A 22,421-nucleotide genomic window follows, 5' to 3' on the forward strand; every position below is an offset into this window, starting at 1 on the left:
TTAAAGGCATTCATGGGATGCCTGGGTGGCTCAGTGGTTGAGCGTCTGCCTTTGGCTCAGGTCATGATCCCAGGGTCCTGGGATCAAGTCCTGCATCAGGGTCCCTGTGGGGAGCCTGCTTCTCCCTCTGCCTATGTCTCTGCCTCTCTCTGTGTGTCTCTCATGAATAAATAAATAAAATCTTTTAAAAAATAAAGGCATTCACATGTTAAATATACAAAGTAGTCATTTTACTGCATGAGCTAAAAGCGTGTATGCAACCACGATACGATGTTATGAATACATTTCACATGGATGTCAACTGGCTGGGCCTAGGTAAAGGCAGTATGAAGCAAAATAAAGAGAAATCAAATTTCTAATCTAAAATTGGAAGGATAACGTAAGCAGGAAGATGCAGGAAACAACAATAACGAAAAACAGAAGAAAGAAAAGAAAAAAAAAGAAAGGGAGTCAGTTAAGTGGAATTTAAGTTGTCAGGCTACACTGTAGAACTCCATTACCATATCTTTCTCTTTTTTTTTTTAATAGTATTCTCTGAAAAGCACTAGATGTAATAAAGTCAATTTAAAATTTGTTCTCCCAATCTTTTGCATCTGTAATTTTCCCATTAAACGTAAATGCCCATGAGGCAAGCTATTTGCATTACATTGCATTTGCAGTCTTTAAAACAAACTATAAATCCCCTCCTTGTTTCATGTGATTGATGCCGTGTGTATAAATACCACTATAAACCTCAAAGGGGGCTAACAGGGACGGTAAATTAAAGTTTTCAAGTCTGGCAGCATCTCAGCACTCCAGCCCTTGATCTGAAGCAGTGTTGTTAACCCCCGCCTCATTGCCCTCCTGAACTCACCTTTTTTTTTTTTTTTTTTCCTTCTTTCCCGCTCTACCCCCCATCCTGATTTCCTTGGGAAACACCTTCCCGGCCAGGCAAGTCACGCCAGGGCAGGGAGAGGCAGTTAATTAAATCGAGGCTGTGGCAGCTTGCTGAAGAGAGAGAGAGGGCCCTCACTTGCAGCCCTACCAAGTATGGGAGATCAAGAATCTTGGGGCCCCTTCCCGGTGTAAACAACGATCAGCCGCAGAGATAGTGAGTGATTAACTGGCCAAACCCCTGTGTGTAGCTGCTCTCATGGTGACTGTCTTCTACTCGGCAGACCCCATCAGGGGTAGAAGGAGGCATGTTGGCAGAGAAAGGATGCAGGCAAAAAGGAGGAAAGAAAGGTTTCTAACCATATTTTTCAATCTCAGTTTGATTAAATCGCCTTTCTCTCCTCATTCTCTTATCTTTCACTTTGATATTCTATAACTGGTAAAATCATTTCAATTAAAATTTAAAGCTGGACAAGGAAGATCTTTACATATCAAGGAGGGGTTACTTGAAATATAAAGCTAAGGCGTCTCTGGAACTTCAGAGGATCCCTAGTTTCTGTAATTAATTGGTGGATACATCTGGTCAATTCCTTCCTGTCTGGGTCTTCCTGCAGTAGAACTGAATCTGGGGAAAACTCAAAATGGCCATCTTGAAAAAATTGTAAATGTGGACTCACTGACTCCATTCACCTCCCATCTCAGTGTGTGGTGATTCTTCTCTCACCCTGTGACAGTAAATTCTTCGACCTACCTCATGTGATCACTCCCAAAAAAAATCGCACCAAGGCTAATTGGTTCAGAGCACACTGGGGTTTTGCATCGTTATCTCAAGTGCTCCCCATAATTTTTTTGCATTTTCCCCAGAATAAAAGGAACATAATTGTAAAATCCCATATCAATTTTTTTTCTAGCTGTATGTTTCATATACGACTTCAAAATAGGAATGTAAATTAGTAGAACCTCACAGCTCATATATGCCAAATTCTTAAGGGAATGGTAAATCTTCAAGGATGAGTAAATTATTCCTCCAGAAGGGAAAGAGAAAACACAGAGGGAAAGCAATTGGGAGGGGGGGAGGAAAGAAAGAGGAAGAGAAAGGAAGGCAATGAGACAAGGAAGCTAATTAATTAATTTAGGCTATTAATCTAGACCAAATGTCCTTTGACGATCTCAGAATCAGTGGTGTATCCCAAGTGAATATTGACAGGGACATTGAAATATATTTGGAAAAGAATACTTATGTGGCTTGTTCATTTCTTCTATGATCTTATAGTAATCTAGGTGGAAGAATCCACGAAATATCAATACTGTAAGGTAAAGCTGTCCAGGATAGATTTCTGGAGACCACTTTGGTCTTTTTTCTTCTGAACGACATAGTTGCCCATTCATGGAATCTGCTCATTCTGTTGCTCAGACATCCTCTCCAAGAAGGTAGCTTGTGGCAATCTGTGCATTCTCCTGGTTGTGCTTCTGCAAGTCTGCAGTTGTAACAAAAGTGAAGATGTCCACTGACTTGGCTAAAGATGCAAATTTTACTAACATTTCTGCAAATGATTCACTGAACTCATGTATAGCCAAGTCAAGGCATGCTGGGAAAGTGGTAGGAAACCACTATTTATTGAGTCTCCACTATGTGCCTGCCACCCTATTTGGTGATTCACATTTTATTAACCTCTGTAATAATCTCACAAGGCAGTCTTGTTTTTCTTTGTTAATAATGTGGAGAAAATAATGTCAAAAAAACTTGTTCAAGGTCTCCAAAATGATAAGTGGCAGTCTTTTGGGGGATTGCTTTTTTTTTTTTTTTTTTTTAATTTCCTTCAACGTTTTCATGGAGCCTGTTCAGAAATGCAAAATGTGAAATTCTTCCTTAATGCAGATCCTAGGGACACAGATATAGACACCAGTATTTTCCAGTAAACCACTGGGTCCCTGTGATTTTTGAAGCTATATCATACAAAAGTTTGAAGTCTAGTAGCTCTGGTCATCTTGTCACTGCTTCATGTTTCTGCTGTTGGAAATAAACAGAATAAGGAAACTAAACTCTGTGTATATGTGTCTGTGTCTGTGTGTGTATATGCATTTATTGGTATAGAAAGACCAAGAAACAGAATGGCATAGTAAAAAAGAGACAGAGAAAAAGGTATGTTTTGGAATGGGTGGAATTTGGCATAACAATTAGAAACAAGGAAAGCTAAAGGCAATATTTTAAACTTGTCTTCTCCTGCCTTCCCTTCCCCCTCCCAATTGCTCTTCCTCTGTTTCTCTCATTTCCCTTATGGAGGAATAATTTACTCATCCTTGAAGACTTGCCATTTCCCCCAAGAATTTTGCACATGTGAGTTATGAGGTTCTATTAATTCATATTCCTATTTTGAAGTCATACATGAAACATACGAGTAGAAAAAAATTGACACATGATGTTATGATCACATTCTTTTTATTTTGGAAGAAATAAAAAAAAATTACAGGAAATATTTGAGTTGCCCCAGTGCACTCTGAATCAATTACCCTTAAAGTAATTTTTGAAAACCATCACATGAGCTTATTTTCAAGATCATATGATAGCCCCCTTTCTAAAAATAGACATTACCTCTCTGTATCTATCTGGTCTTCAACACAGATACCCCATCAAGATTCTCCATTCCAGAATTTTTCTTGTTGTTTTCATTCCCAACTTATAGATCAAAACTTATCCATCTTGTAACCCCTCCCTTGAAGGGACTATTCTAGGCTAGGTATAGTGATAAACTGATTGTCACTCTAGTGCTATTGAAAAATAATACTTTTGCATGTGCGTCTATCTGATCAGGAAAATTAAAAGCCTTAAATCAAAGGAAGGAGTATTGGTGGAAAGCACCTAGTCTACATTTAATTTCCTTCAAATTACAATTCAATATTTCCAGCAATAAAAGGATGTAGAGGTAAGTGTGATCTTGAAGGAAATAGGAGCATCGTCCTGTGAGTAAGCTGAAAGTACATTTGCTTACTGCCTGAGGGCTCCTCCTTTCTATGATTCTCTGTCCTGGAGAACCAGCAAAAATTTCTAGCTGTAAGTGAGAATCTGAGCTGAATTTTTGGTGACTTTAAATGTTCATCTCAGATACTGGGAATTGATGTTTTCATGTCTATTGATGATTGCTTCACTTTCATTATATCAAACACATAAAAGGGTGATTATCTTTAAAGAGAACACAAAGTTGAATAAGGTACAACTTATTGTACCCTTAAAGAGGGTGTAGTCTATTACTATTTAATATGAAATAAAATGTGATAGTGCATTGCAAGTGATACAAAATGTGATGTGAATTCTGATGCAAGAGAGACATTTGTGTCATAGAATCATATCCCTTGTTCTTAAAAGGTACCGAGAACAGGAAGGTTTTGTCCTTGACTTCAAGAATTTTCTCTTATTTGAGGAAACTGAGTATAGAAGTAAAGTTGAAATGTAGAAATATTTATCGGGGAACATAAAACAAATTATTATTGATATCCAATGGCAGGGACCGAAGCCTAGTTCACAGGGAAATTATGAGTGCCTGTAGCATGTCTTCTGTTGTGTCATTGTAAGAAATTGATGTGGAGAATCATATCATTGAAGATACATTTGTTTCAGCAAATATTAATTTTTCTTCGATACCATAGGCATTTGTTGAGTGGGTCATGTACCAAAGTGTGGAGAGGAGATGGAGTAGAATTGGGGCCAGGGCACAGTTGAGAGTGTTTCAGGAAAGGGAGGTTTTGTTTCAGACAAAGGAGAAGATTGGATTGGAGCAAGGTGAGTTTTTCTGGGTAGGGGAAGACTATCGGTATAGAAACCACTAAATGAAGGATAGAAGATGGTAAACTGGTTAACATGGCCAAAAAATATGGTACCTGACAAAGAACAGAGAGGTGTGAGGAGTCAGAGGGTGTGGCTGTTCCCATTTCAAGCCACAGGTTAGCTGTCAATGGGAAGGTCCTGATGATCACTATGGTGACTCATATCTCTAGGCCAAGTGGGGATTGCAGAAAGTGAGAGGAGAGTGCATGGTTGGTCTCTACCTGGACTGAAGCTCAAACCACACCTTAATGTTTACAGGTAGAAATGAAGGTCCAGTGTTGCCAGACCTGAATTTTCAAGAAAAACTTAAAAATCACTATTCTTATTTGAACTCCCAATTTTTCTTTTTTTTTTAAGTTTTTATTTATTTATGATAGTCGCACAGAGAGAGAGAGAGAGAGAGACAGAGACAGAGAGAGAGACAGAGACATAGGCAGAGGGAGAAGCAGGCTCCATGCACCGGGAGCCCGACGTGGGATTCGATCCCTGGTCTCCAGGATCGCGCCCTGGGCCAAAGGCAGGCGCCAAACCGCTGTGCCACCCAGGGATCCCTGAACTCCCAATTTTTAAATGTCAGCCACTAATGTAAATATCAGGTCCTTCCTTATAGATGCATTAAGGAAAAGAAGAAATCTATCCCAATCCTTGTTGGTGACATTAGAGAGATCTAATTTAATTTGGTTTTATTTAAATGTATGTATGTATGTATTTTTTGATCTGGCAATACAAAATGATTGTGCGAAATCTTTGCTGCTATTGTGGGGAACGTGAACAAAATTCTTATTTTTCCACTTTTAAAACTGTCCAAGTTGTTTGGTCTATTTCATCACTAATTACCTTTAAGGGAAGGACATGTTACACATTAGAAATAAATTGCCAAATAATGTACACAAAATAAACTTGTAGTTTTGATTCTGGCATGGTTCTGAATTCTTGGGCTTTTTTTTCAATCCTGAATATATGTATACTCAATGCAATATATATATATATATTTATCCCTATTTTATCATCTGTGGTAAAACACATTCCTCTGTTTTATTTTTCCCTGTTATGCAAAACCAGGAAAATATTGTTAACAAAATTACAAGCCCAGAATCTTCATATGAGTCATAAAGTCAAACCTATAACAGTTCTATCACAAGACTATCACAGTTAAAGCTCATACCAAAAAACAGAGTCGCAGCTGATTCTGTTGAGTAGCAGGACATTACAGAACTGAAATCCGGCTTTTATTTCAGCTAAACATACATGCTCTTATACCTTTGGGACTCTGAAAACACAGGCTTTGCACTGACCAATACCAAACACATCCTCCTTTGATATTATAAAGGCTCACATCTTTTCTGGTCATTACTGTTTTTCAGGAATTAATTGATTGTTAGGGTTTAACCAGAGAAGCCAGAGAAAGAGCAGGTGCTTCTACCTGGCTATCACGGAGGCAGTAATAATCATAATAATGGCTTGCTGCATTAAGATATGTGGCACCAAGTACCCATTTCAGCCCAAACAGATTGCAAATACATCCCTCCTCTTCAATCACCCCATTAATTTGGAAATGCTTAGATCTAAAATTCAGCATAGGAATCTACAGATCCTACCAATTAGAATAAGCCACCTTGTCCTACTAAAACTGCCACAGTGCTATTTGGTTTAACAGATAATGATAATTTAACTTTGAAATAACCTTGTCATTGTAAAAAGAATTAAAATTATAACTCTTCCACAATCTTGGTGTGCAGTTTTCTATAGACTGTGGTGTGCCAAATTTCAAGTAATATTCCTCTGTCGCCCCATATCCCCAGGTCCTGGATAAAAATGAAATGTGCATTTCATAAGAAGATCCCAGTGAGCAGTAATAAGAAAAAGTATTCAATCATAGTCAATTGGTTAAAGCTTTGGGGATGGGCTTGAGCCACCATCTTCTTTTTTCATAAGGACGCGAATAAAAAAAAAAAAACTAAAATATATCTGAACCTCCCACCAGATCCAGCTGGCTAGGGAAATAGATGGAGTTATATCAGTAGTAATATGAAGATAATTTCCAATGGATTATTTTAGAATTAGTGGAGGCATCATCAATCACCTCAGCTATAATAAACAAAATTTCTAGTCAATGTAATATAAGTTCTTTTAAGCATAACCTGAGGTCATATCAAAATATATACCTCATGCCATTGTCTCCCCCTGCAAATAAAAAAAGGGAGAGAGGAAGTGTATTTCTTCCTTTAAATTTATGAAAAACCTGGCAACACTAAGCTTTTGCGGTATCAGGATTTCTATTTTCGAAGTTGTCAATAAAACTGAAAACAGAGATTGCTCAAAGGATATTTTATTTCTTAAAAAGTAAGAGAAATAGATAACTATATATTTCTAAGTTTTTAGATACGCCTTTGAATTTACTTTTTTTTTTTGGAGAGTGAAAGCATTTTGTTAATAAGAAATTCTATTTTGCTAGATAGATGTACATAAGTTAGTCTTCAAAAACAATAAATAATCCTCAAGTTGGTCAAACGTATTTTCACATTTCCCTTTGTCTACACAAAAGTGAAACATGTTCCAAAATTTTGAAATCTAGGAAGCAAAACCCAGACTGCCCAAGCAGATGTGTTTTTGTGAAAATCTAGAATAAAGCTTTCTTTTTACCTACCAGGAAACCTTTTCTACAGCCAATATTATAACTGGTGTATTATGCCACTCCAAAACAGTTGGGAACTTTCATTCATTCTGATTCACTGCAAAAGGAATTTCACTCTGTCTTAGCTCATTATAAGCAGATGCTACTGTATATATTGGAAAAAGAAATCAGTGGCACCGGGAAAGTCCAACATAAAAAAAAAAAAAAAAGGCTTAAAACAATAGTTGTTTAGAGATACCTCCATGGATCCCAGTGCTCCGGAACCTTCTCCTGGGTTGTGAACAATCGAAGATTTATTCGAGCTCTCTGCACACTGGGAAATGAAGACCCAGAAGCTCATTATCATGTCTATTAAAAAGCAGAAACTGGGGTACATCTAAGAAAAGATGTATTACTTTTTAAACCGCACTGCAAACTGCAGACCAATGGGGACTTGAACTATATAAAAATACTCTCAGTAGTAGGGGAGCGAGAAGGGGGTGGGGCACAGATTCACTCCCCCAAACAGCAGGAAAATACCATGCCACTGAGTTCCATTGTTGTCATGGCCTTGGAAAAATGGTTCTATCAGATTTTTTCCTGAAAAGGGATTTTTGAAGTCAGATTTTTGGTTTGGTCAGGGGACGAGATATAGCTACTCAAATCACTTAGGGAACTATGCTCTAGAGGAGGTGAGGGAGGGTTTGATTATCAGTGACCAGTTAAATTCTAGTTAACCCCAATTATAAACCTTCACCTTTGCTAATTGGATTAATTTGTCAGCAGGCAATATACTTATAGAGTCTAGTGGAGCCAACTTTGTGCCACTTGATTGTGAGATAAAAATCATTATTGTGGCATGGTTTATTTCTTAAGAATGGGTCTGCTAAGGTAGAACAAAGTTGAATTTTACTATAAAGCTGGAAGACCCATTTATTATAGCTGTTCTCTGAAAAAATATGCCCAGTAAGCAAATTCTCTCTCAATTAAAAGCTTTCCAAACTGAGGGTTTAATGAAACCTTAATTAAAGTCAATGGAAAAGTCTTGTTCAGAAAAAAAAAAAAAAAAAAAAAACATAAAGGTACTCCAATGTGTCCTTTTATTTCCCTCTTGACAGATCCAAGAATACTGTTTCTGACTTTTCAAATTTTTGTGTGTGTATGTTTTGTCTACAGAAAGACACAAACCAGAAAAACCTGTTGCGTTTATACAGTCATCTCATCCCTGAAAGACAAGCAGTGTCTACGTTCTCATTAAAATGGCAAAAGATGTTCCTACACTGTTTCCAACGGCTCACAAATACTGAGAGCAAAATTTGCCAGTACAATTTGTTGGACTCAATTTTAATAACGAAAATATAATTTTAGGTTTCTAATTCTGTTAGAAAATCTGTGAATGGGTCCGGTCTGAGTAAAATAGAACAACAGTGTCAATCATGCGGATTTCCCCCGTGATGAAAATAAAATCTTTCAAAGTGTTCCAAGTTAGAGTGAACAGAGAATCTGTTATACTTGAAAATATGTTAATAAGGCTTAAAAATATTGTGTTTTAGAATTGGCTAAAGGGCAAATAGCTATCGTCAGCATCGTCTGTCTTTTGGGTGAAAAAAGTACCCAAATGCCTAAAGAGACACAAGGCTACTAGTGTTGGGTAGGACATGCTTCCAGTACAAAAGAAATACTGTGGCATTTTTCTGTTTTTATCTATTTCACAAAGGGAGGTAGGAGAAATTAGGTATTTGGTAGATATTCTGAGGGAATATAGATTGTATTTAACAAGTCAATCTTTATTTTCTTCTTTTGTAATAAGAGTGTTAAGAATAGATTCTTCCCCTTTATAGACAAAGCAATTTATAGGAAGGAGACAGTAAAAAATGATGGAATTATAGAAATTAATGCGCTTTCTGTGTATATATGCATGTGTGTGTGTGTGTGTGTGTGTGTGTGTGTGTGTGTGTGAGAGAGAGAGAGAGAGAGAGAAGAGAGAAATCTACCTAGGACCAGGGCATTGACTGTACCTTCTCTATAACCCGATCCAGACCTTGTCATCACCTGTTGACAACAGAGAAGAAAGAAAGCCAAGCGTTGGGATCAGGGCACAATAATGCCTGTTGACAATAAATTATCAAATCAATAATCATGTTTAGCCAATCCCTTTGTGTAAAACTGTTATTATGATTCTAGTGCCAGCTGTCTGAAACTTTAATTTAAGTGCTGGCTTGAGGCTAGACATTTGGAATGCTAGTTTAGAATGTTTTATAGCCCAAGCAATATGTTTTACTAACCTCAAATACTGTGATGATGGTTTAAATGGTGACTATAATTTGTACATGGGGGGCTCCGGGGTGAGTTTTGCTTTCCCAGGCAAATGTCTGCTGCATCAACAATTCAGGCATTTCTGGGCTAGCTGGAGCAGCTAATCCCAAGGAGTCCTTGGAGATGCATCTACCTGCCTGAAGGTGAGCACCACAGGTGGTTCACTTTTGGAAGTTCCTTCACATTGTTGCAACCTGGAAGCTCCTCAGAACAGAAATGTTTGGTTGAAAGCACCATGCTGGAGAAGACGTGATTTAGCGACTGGTGGGCCAGTACTACTCTCTTGACCCTAGTTCTTGAGTAAGAAGGCAAAACCAGATCCTGACAACCAGATTCAGGTTGTCAGGAGCACATATTCACTTTTCCTTAGTAATCAATTGGCGATGTGTTGGCATATGAAGAATATAGACTTTTACTTTAAACATGGTAGCCTCTAGGAAAACATCATTTATAAGAATTTTTGCAATCGTTCTTATCATGCATAGTTGTGGACTATGAATTTTGGAAAGAAGATGGCAATTTAAGATAAGTGACAGCTTATCGCTTTATATTGGAATACTATTAGGATAGTTCTTAATAACATTATTTTCTCACATAATTTACAAAGCATATTATATCCATTATCTCAAGATTATAGTAGTATCTTTGTCATGATAAAATCTCATGTGACAGTGGAGGAATCAGACATTTAGAGAGGCTTTATGATCAGCTTGGTCATATATCTTCAAAGGCCAAGGTTCAAAGCTGGGTGCTCTGAGTCAACAGGTAACACATGCAACTTGCAGATTCTTGCAATTCCTTTTGATTCACTGAATCATCAAAAGCTCTAATCCATAATCAAATTACCATCAAATTACTTTTTACAAACTTTGTCTTCCATTTATTGGCACTAGAACAACCAGCAAATATAAGCTCCAAACTCAATGTCTAGGTTTGCAGAAAATTTTTTTCCAACCAAAGATCCCTTATTACCTAGTAGTTCTTCTGAGCATATGATAGGTACTTAATAAATCTTGGGAATAACTTGACACCTGGAATACAAACCACATTGTCTCTTTTTCCACTATAGTAACAGTCTAATTTAAGTTCTAGAAATGTCTCCTGAAGTTCTAGAGATAAAATCGGCTAGTGGAGACAGGTGGGAAAACATACCAAAGCTGTGACAAATATCTACTGAATAAATATTCCTCTGACAACAGTCTTTTTTAAGCTGATTGACTCAGACAATAGCAATTGCCTCATAAATTATCCTAATATTAAGAGTTGCATTTATGTGCATTGGTCATATGTATGGTCAGATGCATTTCTGGAAAAAAATGTGATCATGTGTAAGTTACTCCTAGCACAGTTCCTGGCTCAGAGGACAGGCAGGATATTAAATTTACTAATCAACATCAATACATTTCTTTTTACTGGAACCGGGGAGGCTTACCTCTTGAAGGAATACCAGAGGAAATGTTATATAAAGCAATAACTCTGCTCTCTCTTCAACATATTTGTTTTGTAATTCCTGATGTGTACATATGCATTTATTGTGAGCTGCATTTGAAATCACTATGCCGAGTAACAAATGCTCTACTTAACTGGCATCTGCAATGCAACTTTTCAATTAATGTATATTTTTTTACAGAGACAAAGGCAGCATTTATACAATATAGGTGATATTTACAACATTAATGAGTCTGTGAATTTTTTTTTAAGAAACTAGGCAGAAGGGACATATATAAAAAGCTCCACAAGCGTTATCTGTCTGACTAGAATGAATGAGCTGGGTCAGAGTTGTTGATCAATAGATAGTCCAACCAGAAGATGTTTCACTGGAATGTTTCATTGTTGAGAAGATCAGGCTTGAATGTGTCCAATGTTCCCATCTTTGGAGAGCAGTGTGCAGTGATGCCTATGATGATGAAATTGGACTCAAACTGAGTCAATTCAGTGAGTTACTGGGTTATTTACATTGGTGCTCAGTTTCCACACAATCACATGGACCAGTCATTTGGCAACAAAAAGTGAATATTAACACAGTGTAATATTTGAGTGTTGAAATTTGGGAAGAAATTGACATGACCTTATTTTTTGCTGTGTCTAATGTTTTCAATTGACTGTCATGCAACGACCAATGTTGGTGATATAAAAGAATGTTCATTCTATTTACCATTAGATGGTAAGATCATGAGTGATTTTGTTTTTATTTTTTAAGTACTTATGTATTTTCCATTAAGACTAGTTTAATTTTCTTCTACTGCAATAATATCTTTCTACTTGTCTCCATATCCAGCCACCAAGTTTTGCCTTTTTAAAAAGATTTTATTTATTTATTCATGACACACACACACACACACACACACACATCGAAAGGCAGAGACATAGAGGGAGAAGCAGGCTCCCAGCAAGGAGCCTGATGTGGGACTCTATTCCGGGTCCTAGGATCATGCCCTGAGCCAAAGGCAGATTCTCAACAACTGAGCCACCCAGGCGTCCTAAGTTTTGCCTTTAAAATGACTCAAGTATCCAGCCCTCATGTTTCATTTCCAAGCATCTATGCTGGCCTAGATCTTCATGCGAATATTTTGACTACTGCAGAGGTCAAGTGAAAAGCCTGAATTCTACTCCTTTCTCTATGATCCTTAAATACCAGTATATTCTTTTTATCAGTTATTCTCCTGTTCATTCTTTTGCAAGCCACTTTTTTCACCAACCTTTTAAATAGAATAGACTTTATGCATCCATTTGTTTGTTCATTTACTCACTCTTTCAATAAATAGCCTGTGATTATCAACTACAATGTAAAGAGAGTAGGCACTACATAAACTGCAAATAACAAGTTTATGACTTGTGCCCTCATGAGGTTTGAAATCTAGTTCAAGAGATAAGACACATGAAAACAGCATTAATGGAATCAGATTGCCTGAGGTGGAATCCAGGCTCCCTAATTCATCAGCTGAATCTTTGGGTCAGTTACTTAACCCAGCTGTGCTTCAGTTTCCACATCAGTAAAGTAGGGTGAATGATATTCCTTATGTGAAGGGATTCTTGTAAGGATGACATGAGGCAGGACACACAAAGTCTTAAAGCATCCTGGTTCAGCAAAAGCACTCAAAACGTGTTATATTGAGTGGTTAGGGGAGTTTGTAGAATACAAAAATTTTGAACCAATCACAAGAAAGAAAAAAAAAAAAACAAGAAGGAAGAATAAGTTGAGACTTTTTAAATCTAATAGAGAAGAGAAACCCTTTCCACAGGGAGGTGTTTATAGGAATCACATGGCCAAAGTGGTATTGGAGCTTTGGCTGGAGGGATCTATGGGAATGTGATGCACAGATGGAGGTATGCAAGGTCTGGACTGGGACAGTACAATATCCTGAGGAGTACTCTTCACTCATCATGCCAGGCCACGTCCCTGTGACTGTCCTCACACTACTTCCTATTATATTTCCTCATCTGACTTGGGCTGAGCTTTCTAGGGAGGCCTTCCTTGAGCAGAAAACATTCAGATGCTGTTATGAGGGATTACCTGCTAAATGCTCCTCCTTTACTGACCTCCTTATGTTATTACATTGCTCTGAAAGAATACACCTATGAAATTCTCCTTTGACTCTAAGTTTCTTGAGGTCAAGCCCCCTTTCTTGGCAGATCTAGACCCACTCTACTGGCTGGCAAAACATAGACACTCAAAAAATGCACATTGATCTAAAGAGCATCACAGGTAATCTGAGTATCCAAAGGAAATGGTGAATGTAAAGTCGTGTAACCTGGTTTATAGTGCGAGATTGCCAATATGGTTCTGTGCAGAACCAGCTCATTCACGTTGGAGTGAGAATGGATCTTGGAATCACACCATGAACTCCTTTGAAACTTTAAGAGAAAACCATTTACCATCAGTGGATGGGATTTCTTATGTGTTTTTCACCTGAGGGTGTCATCTAATTTTAGTGTCAGGAAATTTCTCCTACTGGAGGAATATTCCAAGTTTGACCAAATTCAATTGGCCTTGAATGGGACCCAAAAGCTCTAAACATGGCGGCAGAAAGCAGGTTTCTGGGAACCTTCCTCTCTAGGCAAAGAAAACAATAAAAGTCATGACACATAAGGGTGCAAGGGCCACACATGAACTCTTTGTCTCCCTGCCTCTTTGACTATGTTAGACGCTTGAGACACAAAGCGACTATTTTTTAAAAATAATTTTCACTCAGAAATACACACACACACACACATCTCAAAAGGATAAAAAATTGTTTTGAAAAAAATGCCATTTCCATTATATTTTAGAACCAAATAAAGTTCAAGTACATTTTTCACACTTACCTTACTTTCATATAATGCATTAAATAAGTCACTTAATGCCTCTCAAACAGAGTCAGAAATTGCATTCTGTAACTGAGGTCAAAATCTCACTGAAGAGTCGTGATTTTTGGATTGATTTATATCATTTCTTTATTCACTTCTTCTTCATTTATTTCTTTTCTTCCTTGACCCAGAGAAGAGGCCACCAACTAACAAAAGACCCAATGCCATTGAAACTCTGGGCGAATAATACTGACCCACATTAGCAAGTTGAGAACCCTATCTTATTCTACACTGTAGAGTACAAAATTATAGAATAAAAAATAAAGAGGTTATCTGTCACACAATTTGTCTTCTCTTGCAATGCAGATTAAATGGTTATAACTTCGCCGGACTCCAATCTACTTGACATCTGTCAAAAGGCTGGGGTCATCTTTCTTCCATTAGCAAGGGTCTCCATTTCAACAATCCCCTCCATACCCATATTCATGTCAGATACAATTGTCTACTTCTTGTCAATCTTCCCTGTTAATGGGATCAACAAGTGCTGAAACCAGTCATCTTTCTCTTCTGTATGTTGCAAAGAGAAAATGCTGGTTCTTTTCAGGGACACAAGAGCAAAGAGTGAAAGGGAAAGATAGCTCCTGGGCTCCTTATCATCTAATGTTCTCTTTTATCTATTTTCCAATGCAGAACCTTCCCATTATGCCAACCTATAAGATGCAGGATTGCTTTTCAACTAGAAATGCTGCCAGTGACCCAATTCCAAAGGCTCCATTTGTGGGCATGATTGATCTCTTCCCAAATCATTATGGTAGACAGTGAAGCTTTCAAATGTGCAAAATGAAGCTAGGCACTAAAGAAACATAGTTTGTCTTTGGAAATGACGGGTAGATTTTTGCTTCCAGTTTTAATGCAAAGAAGCATCCAATTATGATATACTTGACCCATTATCCTAGTCTCAGCCACTAAGCAGATCCATGAACTCAAAACATGTTAGTGGTAGATCCCCAAATGATGTATTTGTGGTAGATTTCAAAATGTTTTGGAGAAGGGATGAAAACATAGGTTCTTAATCCATACTTCTGACCACTTCAAATTATTACTGATTGTGATCAATCCTGGATTCTTTCAGAGGAGACAGGAGTTGGCTTTTTACATAAACCAATTGTCCCACCCCTTGGTATGTGGGATCAAGCTCTTGAGTTTATTTTAGATCATCTATCCAAAATGCAGTTTTGAATCTCAGAATCTTGTTGGATAGTTACAAAATCAATAGCATACAACAAAGGGGGATAGTTAGAATAGGAAAACCACATGTCTAGGATGCATTCTGAGACAAAAGGCCAACCTTTAACCAGTAAAGCCCCGTGAGGACTTCTAACCCAGATGATCACTCACTAAATCATGCTTGCACTTTTTCTGAATACTCTGTGCTTTTTTTTTTTTAAACATAAAAGCTAAGTTCAAGTGGGAGAAGAACCCTTCTCTAAGCAGCTCCAGGGATTAAATGTACAATTTAAGCACCATATAGGGTTTATACATTTGTTTGGACCGTCATTCCTATGTGTTTTTACTTGCATTTCTATCTTTAATCCATAGAATCAGTGATAAAAAAATGAATGAAACATCTCAGTGGAAGCAAACACAACATGACTAAGGAATGTAATGTTTTTACCCCATTGGCATAGGAAAGTAACCTTGATATTGACATGATTTATATTAAGTATGATGTTTATTTATTATTATATATTGCTAAATATGACATATATATTCTGTATGCATATTATGTATTATTTATGTATGTATACAATACACATACATTTTATGCATATCAATACAACATACATGTACTATACTATATACATGTATGATGTACATGTACTATATACTAGATGCATGAACTATATTATATACATATGCTATATGTTCTAAACTATGTATGTTCATTTCATATGCTATGCATCACTTTTTAAAAGCATATGTTAATAGTATGTTTAATAAAATATTTAATATGTTTAATAACATTTAAATATAAATGCTATATAATCTAGATTTTATAAAATAGGTATCTTTAGTTAGGCATACTTCAGATACCCAATGGCTGTCTGACACTGGGCAAAAGTTTGTTTTGGCGATGGATTGCTCAGTGCTTTGAGAGGTCCATTTCCATAAGCCAAGATCCTGACCCTCCCCGCCCCCTCAGTCCAAACACATAACTCTATTTTAAAATTATTCTGCCACTTTTGCTAAATTGAGTTTGTGAACTGCCAAATCACTGAGTCATGCCCCCTCCTTCTCCTCTTAAGTCTGTGCCAAGTTCTGTTTCTGAGGCAAAGCAGAAATAAACACCTTTCACTAGTACTTCACTCTTGTGGTAAAATATGAGGACACCCTCTCTCAGTATCTGCAGAGCAGACTCTGAAAACATCCCTTTCTGGATTTTCTGCTTTTCTCATTCTATTTTCTCCCAGAATCTGTTTGCAAAACATTTTATGGAATTGGCAAGTTATTTGCACTGCTTTTGCATCGCAGTCTGACTAATTCAATTGCAATTATTTGTAAACTGCCGCCATAACTCTTCCTTGGCTAATGTCTGCAAACTGTTTACTAAACAATAAACTTAATCATGCATTCATTGTTGCAAATGTCTCCAAATGGCTTCAGAGTAGAGCTGACTTGACATTTTTGCCTATTTGCAAAGCCATGAAGGATGTTTTCTGAATAGACAGTAAGTTTTATAACATTTAGTCATTCTATTTCCTACACCTCTTCTGATCTATTGCAGATGGGGATGGCCTTTTATGGAACAGCCAATATGCTGTGCTGTTAGTGGTAGATCCAAAGCAAACTGGGCTGGAGTTTGGCAGCAGTGAATGAAGGGACAGTGTGACAGCATGATATAGGCAATAGTTATGTTTTATAAATATTACATGAATATCACTTATCATATTAGTGAAGTTATTGTTATATTTAAGACCCTGTATGAGACTCTTTCAGGAATAGAGGTTATAAAGACAGCGGCTCTGCCCCTGAGGATCTGGCTGCATGTGAAGACAAGAGAAAGAGGAAAGATCAAATCAATGTCTCATTTACAAACCTAGAGATCTAACAGACTCATAGTGCTGTTAATCAGTGGACAAGTCAAGATGAGGAACTGATTGGGGAGAAAGATGATAAATATGGCTCAAAATATCCTGATTTGACCCAGCCACCGCATATTTGGCAGACTAGTTTGTCAAAAATGTTTACTTAGTAAGTAGTTTGGAATGGAGAATGAAAAAGCAGGAAAGGTCTGGTTGTAGACACTGGCATTGGGGACATTGGTCATAGGGGTATGGCTGACTTTTGGGAAGGAAAGGGCAGACTTTTGTGGGGAGGGTGCTTTTTGTGACCAGTGGGAAGACAGAAACTTAATGAAAACCTTAAAAAATGATGGAAAGAGGTCCCAGTTGTAATATGGTCATGGAAATGAGGGGAACATTTTAAGAAATCTGGGGTGTGTACTGGCCTGTGGCAGAATTGCTGAGGACAATGAGAAATGCAAGCTGAATCTGAGATGGAGAAGAAACAGAAGATTCCATTGAAAATTCTGGAAACTAGGATGAAAGGTATCAGTGAAGCTGCTGTGAATATCAGGAGCCTCCCAACCACTGGAGAAGTTTAGCTGTGAAAAGGCTGAGTAATAAGCTAGTAAAATGTCTTCATTTTGCTCATTCTCTCTCTTCACAGGTCATTTCACCTAAACTGTTAGTACATCTTCCATCAACTCCACTCTCTGCTTATGAAGTTGCCCATCAAATCAATGGGAAAAAAATAGAAACAATCAGAGGACAATTTCCACACATTTTACCTTGTGTCTGTATCCACGGAGTCAATCTACTTTTCCTCCTGTTACCACGAATAATTGGTCTAAACCCTTTGGTCAAGCCAACCTCTTGGGTACTACAACCCATCCCCTCCTTTCTATTCCGGAATATTGCTATAACGATTTCCTCCTCTCCTGCACCACCCGTTTTGCCTTATTTCTACAGGATGCTCTAATTTCTCATATCTTGAAAATACCCTCCCATGACTCCACATCTTTCTCTAGGTTCTACTCCATTTCTCTGCCTATACTTGCTGCCTCTTCCCTCTCTCTCTCTTGATTTCAGGAAAATCAGTATCTCACACCTCACTTCTTCACTGAAACAGCTCTTATTAAGGGCAACAGTGACCTCCACATGGCTTAATTCATGAGTCAATTTGTAGTTCTCATTCAATTACTCCCCACTCTTAAAAGTTGTGCTTCTTTTGGCTTTCAGAACACCACTTTCTTTTGGTTCTCTTCCCACATCCCCGGAAACTACTTCGATTTTGTTGCTAGTACCTCCTCACTCTCCTGACTTGGAGACATTAGAACAGCTCAGGGACTGTTCTTTCGACTTCTTTGCCATCTCTCTCTATCTTGCCTTTCTATGTGATCCCTTTCTATGTAATCATGGTCTTTGTAGAGTTTTGCTTTTTAAGCGTCATTAGTGAGGTACAGTTTTCATATTTTATCTATCAGTGTATTAATAATTTGAAATACAGCTAAAGTGCAATATTCATAATCTGTTTCAGAATATAAATTAGAATTCTTAAGTACTGTTTTTATAACCAAGAGAAGGTCATTAAAAATGGATTTTAGAAATTTACTCCTGGGTACCCTTGCTAAAAATGTGTGCTAGGAGGACTAGTGGATTCATACCTATAAACATTCTTTTAAGAACTTATGTGTATATATACAGAAAGAAAAAGTCCATAGCTATATAAACAATAATTATCCAGAAAAAAAATTCCAAAAGCCAAGGTAAAAAAGAACTGTATACACTGGGAATCACTAATTTCCCTATTCCTGGAGAGCCTGGTTTTCCACTTAATGCAATTTATGCCAAACCTGCAAACAAACAGGAAGATGAGGTGATGAGGGCCTACTTACAGCAGCTGAGACAAGAGACTGGACTGAGACTTTGTGAGAAAGTTTTTGACCCTCAGAATGATAAGCCAAGCAAGTGGTGGACTTGCTTTGTGAAGAGACAGTTCATGAACAAGAGTCTTTCAGGACCTGGACAGTGAAAGGAGCCTGGGCAGACACTTTCCACAGCCGTGGGCAGCGTTTTACAGCAAGATGTACACAATTCTTTGCCTTTATTTGATAAAGTTTTATACAGAAGGAAAAAAAATCATATCCCCAGCCTGGACGTCTACCCTCAATTCCAGGTACCATGTATCTACTTGTCATATCCACTTAGATATTCAAATGGTGTCTCATACTCAACATTCCTAGTACCAAATTCATGATTCCCCACTAACCACCAATCTCCCAGGTCTGCTTCTTCTCCAGTCTTCCCTTAGCAAATAACTTCATGCTTCCAGTTTCCCACATGAAAACAATGCAGATATTTGTCTCCTTTTTTATTCTCACATCTCCAAAGCTGTCCATCAACAAATGCTGTCAACTCTCTGTTTGAAATATATCTAGCATTTCATCACTTCTTGCCACATTATTGCTACCATCTTGGTCTAAGTCATTATCATTTCTCGCCTAGACTATTACAGTTGGCTTCTACCTAGTCTCTCCACTTCCACTCCTTTCTATCCAGAGTCTCTTCTCAGTGGAACAGCCAGAGTGATTCTTTAAAAATATTGTTTGTGCCAGCCCTCTGCTCAGAGGCCGCTAGTGGCTTTCCAGACCTCACCAAAAGTAGAAGCCAAAGTCCTTTGAACCACTTCAAGACTCTGCCAGATCTGGGCCCTGGCCATTCTTTTGACTTCATCTTCTTCTTCAGTACCTTCAGTTCACTTTACAATGGCTACACAGGCCTCTTACCTATTCTTTTAACAAAGAAAAGATCTCAGGACCTTTGCATGTTCTGTTTCCCACTACTGGAATATTCTTCCCCTAAAGTCTACATAAGCTCCTTGCTTCATTAAGTCTTGCTCCAATGCCACCTTATTATGAGGCCTTTCCTATACAACATAATAGTGCCCACCTTCAGAACTCCCTATCCCTTACCCTGCTTCATTGCCTTCTGTATCACCCTCTGATCTACTGCATTTATTTGTTTGTATATTTATTGCTTTCACTCAATTGCATGAAAGAACTATGAAAACTGGAACTGCATCTTCATTGTCATCTTCATCACTGTCTTTTATTGCCACCACTTAGAAAAGCACTCAGCACGTGGTTCATATGTAATAAATATTTGAATGAGTAAAATTCAACTAAATACAAGGTCAATGGTGCCTAGCACACTACCTAGAAGGTCATAGTGGTTTAATAAACATCTATTAAATAAGTGAATGAATCAGTTTCCAGGACTGCGGAGGCATGGACCCACTCATAGGCAGAAAGCAAGATCCAGTTGGGGAAAGATATTATGAAGCAATTAATTGAATAACATGTAAATATATCATTGCCAAGTAAGCCCTGGGACTAGGCACAGCAGGATATTTCACACCATCTGCAATGAGATGGGATGTTGACCGAGTGACCCTCCTAGGGTGGGATTGGGTTTCTCAGGACCAGCTGATGAGAGGAATTCCCAGATCAGGGCTCATCCAGAAGCCAAACCTAGGAAATTCATCAAATTTAGAAGATGGAATGGGTCACCAGAAGCAAAGATTCAGACTCAGATGAAGGAAGAACCATAGCTAGTATTCCATTCTTGGGGAAGTGGCATTTGAATCAAGCATGGAGGAGACAGGGTGGTGGATTACCTTCAAAGAAACAAATGAGCAATACATGGAGAGTTTTGATACAATGGAGATAGTATTCTAGGCCTAAAACCCAGGCTCCGGTTTGGCATTAAGGTACAGAGAAATACACAGCATGACTGTATCATGTGTTCCAGCTTGAAATCCTATTCATTCAGTCCCAGACACAAACCTTTACCCGATATAACCTACTCCGACCCAGTATGGGTGTCTGACTGTAAGAGATAAGGCAGTCTGTAAAAACTGCAAAGCCAGAGTCCCGATTGGCCAGTTCTGCAAAGGCCTCATCTGGGAAACCCATCGTTTGGTTTCCCAAGCCGTTCCACTGGAATCAGGTATTTTCCTCTTGTAAAACCAGCCACAAAATACAACTTATAAAAAGCCCAAACCACTCCACCAGTCCAGCCAGAAAGCACAACTCCTCTCAGCTTTCTAAGAATGCCTGCCATGTAATGAAAAACACATCACCCAGCTTCCACACGCACGCACGCGCGCTCCAGTTGGACGGGGAGCTGGCACTTCCTCCTGCCAGAGCATCCCTCCCCCTGCCCCGTGACAGCGCATCCTCGCCCCGCCACCACAGCCACAACTGGAACACACCCCTCAGTCTTCCCTGCTCCCCCAGTTGGGGTGCCAATGTCCGCTCTTAAACTGTTAAAAGTGAATAATCAAAGGCCATTGAAAAAAGGGGACACTTACTTGAATCAATGTCTTCTTGAGGCTTTTGAAAGGTGCAGCAGGCATAAAATTTAATATTGATTTTGGGGCACATTCCATTCCCCCTTTCAGAGTCATTTCAGGATGACAAATAATTTGTTTTGATCCATACAGGGCACTTCTGCCTACCGGCCACACATGAGTCCCCGGCCCTCTGAGTGAGGCTCAGCTGGCTTTTTTCTGGCCACTTCTGTCAATTGGTTCTCCCCTCCTTAAATTTCTTGGTTCCTGCCGTCCCCTTCTGCTTGCTCCTCTTAGCTCCTGTTCTAATTTCAACTGTCATTTCCCCCGCTCTCCCGAGTGCTCTGAGCTCCTGTTCTAATTTTTCATGTCTTCTCCCAGTGCTGCCCTCCTTTCTGTCTCTCTGACCCTCTCCTTCTTGCCTTCTCTTTTTCTCTGACTCCTACTCTTCCATGTCCCATCGGAGGCTTTGCCTCAGGTTTCACTTCGGCTTCAGTATTCTGCATACTGTTTCACGCAGCCAATAATAGGATGTCCGATCTGCTCTGCATAAATCCCAGACTCACAAGAGTAAAATAGGATTTTTCCCCACGTCCTTCTAAGCCCACATTTGAATCTCATCTCCCCTCAATATTTCCTACCGCTTCCTTCCCTTCCAGATTCTACCTGCAGTTGGAATAATCTCAGGAAATCTGTTTTTAAATGCCTTGGTTGATATGAACAAAATATAGGGAGCTGGTCTGAGAACTCTCATTGCCATACAATTCTGGTCCAATTTAATTTTCTAAAGAAGTTTAAGTGACTTTCCAGTGATTAGCCAGGTTAGGTTGAGCCAAGATCTGCTGGGACCCCGTCATTCCTTCCAACAATGCTTAACCGGATAAGGAAGTTACAGCCACGTTTTGTAAGTGATGTTTCTCGGGGGTCTTTCTCTCCTCTCCGTTGCAGATAGAAACAACCACACTCTTGTTCATTATACTCAGAGCGATTTGTATTATTCGCAAACTGCTTCACCAAGTGTGTATATTGGCAAACAATCTGGGTGGAATTTTGAATTTTGAACACACTGGTCTGGCCCAGAATGAAAGAAATGTT

General features: G+C 38.5%; 1 long non-coding RNA gene across 1 annotated transcript in view; it reads right to left on the reverse strand.

The window, feature by feature from the left end:
* LOC140617226 (uncharacterized) overlaps window positions 1–21,784 on the reverse strand; it is a 202,949-nt gene extending 181,165 nt beyond the window's left edge. The window contains exon 1 of the long non-coding RNA XR_012017440.1: window positions 21,348–21,784. This is a non-coding gene — a long non-coding RNA (uncharacterized lncRNA). The remainder of the gene's footprint in view (window positions 1–21,347) is intronic.
* Between the last annotated feature and the right edge of the window lie 637 nt (window positions 21,785–22,421).

This window comes from Canis lupus, chromosome 2 (genome assembly GCF_048164855.1).
Source record: "Canis lupus baileyi chromosome 2, mCanLup2.hap1, whole genome shotgun sequence".
In the NCBI taxonomy this organism is placed as follows: Eukaryota; Metazoa; Chordata; class Mammalia; order Carnivora; family Canidae; genus Canis; species Canis lupus.